Here is a 5,571-nt window from a genome sequence, read left to right on the forward strand (position 1 = left end):
TATATATACTCACACAAAACAAGAACAGTAATGGAGAAAATCACATCTTTAATTGATGATTGCATCTTGTATTACCGACTTACATGTAACGTTTTTCATCGCATGAAAGCCAAAGGTTTTTACATTTTTTGCTCGTTTTCTTTTCCTTTTTTTCAGGATGACCTTGATAGATGACCTTGGGGTAAGCAAATCCCATCGACAGCCTAAACAGTGACTTGTTTAAAATGTTAATGACTTACGTGGAACCATTTACTGTTTTTGGTTCCGTTGATAACAACATCCCTGTGTAATTTTTGCCACGAGGCTCGTAAACAGCATACCTCATTTTTTTACCTTTGTCTCCATGATCCCTTCCAACCTTTTCCAGATCGTAGTTTTCTTTCCACATGGTATCCAATAATCCCCTCCAAACAACCATCGTTCATTCCAAGCAACCATAGTCGGGTTGTCAGTGTAATCGCAGAAGAAATGTCCCTGTGACATGTTGTACTATATTATTTCTGACCAGTGGCATTCGGGAGTGACTTTGCGCAGTACGCTGTAGGTGCTGGCTTTGGGTAAATGAAAATACAGGATGATCGGTTAATTATGATTTTATTCAACATATTACCCTCTCAGATTCACACACTCATTGTAGCGGCCCTTCAGTTTTCCTGAGCTCTGTTAAAGGGCTGAGAAGGTTTTCACGACACCCTTGAAGCCAGAAACTTGCCTGAAGCCCCTAGTATATATATTAGAGTGAAGACTTCCAATTGCGAGGTTGTGAACTTGATACAGTTAAATGTATTATATTCCGTCACAGTTTTCCAAATGTTGTGTTATTTCTTTACTACCCACAAGGGGCTACACACAGAGGGGACACACAAGGACAGATAAACAGATTAAGTCGATTATACCGACCCCAGTGCGTAACTGGTACTTATTTAATCGACCCCGAAAGGATGAAAGGCAAAGTCGACCTCGGCGAAATTTGAACTCAGAACGTAGCGGCAGACGAAATACCGCTAAGCATTGTGTACTTATCAATTTATTAGTTGCTATTTCTTGAAATTCAAATAAATATAGCAATAATATTGACTATATTCCTTATATTAGTATTTGATGAAAAAAAAAAAGGTCGTTATATAGTATCAGGTGTTATCTTATATATCAGACGGATGATCAGCCATGTCCAGTAGCGTAGCTGCTAAGAAGGAGAGGGCAAAAGAAACGGTCGCCTCGGGAAGCGGGTTAATGGAAGCGATATAAGCATGGTTTAACATATAAGCATGTATAGGATACGTGACCTGAGGAAAGTGTCGGTAAAGCTAAGCGCTACCACAAGCGGCGTACAGTCCAACTATTTCACTGATATTTGCAAGGTATTATTGATGCTGTTGGCTATGGTGTGCCGAGAACTATGCTATCGACTGTTTCCTTATTGTTTAAAATGCTTATAGGATATAGTTTAACAGAAAATCCCACTCCTACATTTTATCGGGCGAATGAGGATATAGATTTTCCCTCGTTGGATTGTAACTTTCACTGAGTGGAACCCGAGTTCCTATCACTTAATCCTCAACAGAAAAGAACAAAAAAAAAAAAAACCAAAACAAAAACGTGCATTCGATGTATTTTTACGTTGAAAGTAGGACTTCAAAAGGATAATTGTATGTGTTAGTTATTTCCTGTCTTCCTCGTAGTTAAAGTTTACAGGCCATCTGTAGCCACTCTGTCGCAGTAACGTGAGAAATATATAATTGTCAACCTACTGCGTACGTCTACGTCATATCAGCTGTGAATCAGTCTTGTGGACTTCACATTCCTACAGTCTCTGATTACTCCAATATTTCGTGAGGTTACTCGTGCTAATATCTGTACATGACGGACGTCTTGAATATATATCTATATATCTATATATATATATATATATATATATATATATATATATATATACTTATGTATTTATATATATATATATACTTATGTATGTATATATATATAAATCGAAATTCCTCCATTTTTGTTACTATATATTTATGTATGCATATATGTATTTTTTATGTATATATACAAACATACATTGACACACGCACACACACACACACACGCACGCACACACACACACACACACATACAAACAAACACACACACATATATGTAATGTACCTCTATATGTTTATTTATGCATGTATATATATATATAAGTGTATATGTGTGTGTTTGTGTGTGTTTGTGTGTGTTGTGCGTGTATGTGAGCGCGGGCGTGTAAATACACAGACACATATATACATATCCATATGCATTTCATTATAAATGTATATGTTTCTAAGCAAATGTAATAAAAATATAGACATATACACTCACATAGGTACACATGAACACACACACATACAAGATACGCACGCGTGAACATATAGTGACACACACATACACACACACACATCGTTGTTGTTGTTGTTGTTGTTATTATGGCGGCGAACTAGCAGAATTTCGTCCGTCCTTGCGTTGTGATTTTAAATTCTGCCGACGTCGACTTTGGTTTTCCCCTTCACCAGTAAATTTTTGCCCTCGTGGCGAAATTTGAAACGAGTCTTCTTCTTCTTCTTCTTCTTCTTCTTCTTCTTCTTCTTCTTCTTCTTCTTCTTCTTCTTCTTCTTCTTCTTCTTCTTCTCGTTGTTGTTGTTGTTGTTGTTGTTGTTGTTGTTATTGTTATTATTATTATTATTATTATTATTATTATTATTATTATTATTATTAAGGCGGTGAGCTGGCAGAATCGTTAGCACGCTGGACGAAATGCTTAGCGATATTTCGCCCGTGGCAACGTCCTGAGTTCAAATACTGGTGAAGTCGACTTTGCCTCTTACCCTTTCGGGTTCGATAAATTAAGTACCAGTGGTGTACTCGGTTCGATGTAATCCACTGGTTCCCTACAACCTTGTGCTTATAGTAGAAAGGATTATCATAATTATTATTAATTCGTAACGAAAACACATCACAATCTTTAACTCACTCTCGAACCTATATGATTCTTACTTGTTTTACTTTTAATGAATTGATTTTCGCAAGAGACAGAAAACTCATTAATTAGCAAATTCAATGCCTATATAAAGATTAAAATCCTCTTGGTTTTTTTTGTTTTGTTTTATTTTTGCAAACATTAATTTGATTCCTGTTATCTACTCTCCTGTTATGTAACAAGTGACATTTATAAACAGTTTCGTTAAAGTTAATCTTGTTTTATCAACACTCTCTGGTTGGTGGCCGCATGTAAAACAAACAGCGATGTTCGTATGTTACAATTAGCAAATATTTTGCCTAGAAGTAAAGAGGAATTATGAGCAAAAATCATTCAAACATATATTTCGGTAAACTAAGCAATCACAGAATGATTTGTTTCTCAAAGGTCCTGTAAGAAAAAGAAAGAAAAAGACGACTGCTAATCATAGGGAGAAGCCGCTAGTCAAACACAAGTAGTGTTTTCCCTTAGCAAGAATTCGTCAACTTTTCACTCCAGTCGTTGGTTACAATAGTAAGTTAGAACACTGATTGTTCTACATGAAACATGGCAGGAGTAGTTACGGTGAATCTTGACCTATTAGAATTAACGGCCACATCACCTGGTAATCACACGCTATTGTGTTAATAAGCGAAGGACACATTGAACATTTCTTGGTATACTAGAGTAAAGTTGTAGCTACAGAAATGTGGCAAACACCTATGTCTCATCACATCTGAAGATTGTCTATGCAAAAACAAGACCGGTAAAGTAATGTGACGAATTCATCCATACACAAACGCACGCACATACAAACATACATGCACGCTGTTGGAAAAAGTGTCCGTTTTCAGTCTTCGTCTTTATGTTTTCGTTTCCCATTGTGTTTAACGTTTATTGTGATGTCCTGTACCCATATATGCATATATGTGTACATATAGATGTAGGTATGTACACACATGTATGGATATATGCATATAGTCATACATTCATACATGTCAACCGAAAATGTAGCATTTCGATAAACAGAATCGATAAAGTTAGTGTGCCACTGAAATGATTACTGAAAGATATAGTAAATATGTCCGACTAGAAGCTGGTAAAATGTGACGTCAGTTCTTCCTCATAATTCTATACTAGAATCCATTAAAAAAAAATATTCATATTTTGTTCTTGTTTTTCAACTCCAGTTGTTGATTAATATATACAAGACAGAACAAGCTGAGTGAGAAAAGAAAATGCTGATTTTTTTCAATGTCGGTTAACCGGGTCAAAATATGCTGCTGCGGTGTGAAGTGTCAGAAATATAATAAAGGTCATTAACCACCGTAACCAACATCATCGCTCAGAAAATATCTCCCCAACCTCGACGCCGCCATCACCGCCGCCGCCGCCGCCGCCACCACCACTACCTACATACCTGCCTGCCTACCTACCTACCTACCACCACCACCACCACTACCACCACCACCACCACCAACAACAACAAAACTACCACCACCATCAACATCTCCACTAACATGAATGTTGATTCTACCAGCACAGCACCACCCACGAATATACCACTAAAACAGCGTACATGACAATACCATCACCTAGCCGCCGCCATTAACACCACCACCACCACCACCACCGTGGTGGTAGTAGTGGTGGTTGTGGTGGTGATAATAGTAGCGGTTGTGATAGTGGTGGTGGTTGAGATGCTGGTTGTGGTGGTGGTGGTGATCGTTGTTGTGGTTGTGGCAGTAGTGGTGGTCATAATGGTGGAGTTATGGTATTGGTGGTAGTAGTGGTGGTGATGTTGGTACTATTATAATTATTAGCATTGCTGGAACGATGTGGTGTTGGTGATTACGTGTGTGATTGTCCTGCTAGTGGTATCGCTTTTAGAGACGGCGATGAGTATTTGTGGTCCTGATGATGGTGGGAGAGGTGGATGGTTTTCAACAACAACAGCAACACCAAGATTAATACGACCATCACTACTGCCACCATCCACATGACTAATGCGCCCACCTTGAATACCATTCCTACCACCACCACCACCACCTCTGTGAAATTTCTTGCTATCGATTTCAGTTAACGGACATCGACTATTCAAGAGGTTGTAGGAAGCAACGAAAATTTTAGGAAAAATAAATTAATGAGTAGAAATCGAACCGGTGAGTGTGTTAGTTAATAATGTATTAAAACAAAATGACGCTCCCTAGACACAATAAAATATGTCTCAAAACGCGAATTCACATAAAGAATCTTGCAAACCAAATACAAAAACGAAATCATTCAACGATTATTCCACTAAAATCCCATAGATTCTCTCTGTCATCATAATTTCTTGTAAGTTTGAATAAGACGGTGATTTGCAGCGAATGTTTAAGAAAGCACGAATATGTCATCGTTTTTAAGGTTCCGTGCATTAAATGTATGACGCTTAACTTTAAAAAATACGTTCTGTATGGAGGGTAGTTATACAGTCTCTTAATTCTAATACCAACGTAAAATTGTAAACTAGTTTAAAGAAAATAAATAAATAAATAATTAAATAAAAATAGATTTATGCATATATATATATATATATATATATATATATA

Source organism: Octopus bimaculoides, chromosome 19 (genome assembly GCF_001194135.2).
Source record: "Octopus bimaculoides isolate UCB-OBI-ISO-001 chromosome 19, ASM119413v2, whole genome shotgun sequence".
Lineage (NCBI taxonomy): Eukaryota > Metazoa > Mollusca > Cephalopoda > Octopoda > Octopodidae > Octopus > Octopus bimaculoides.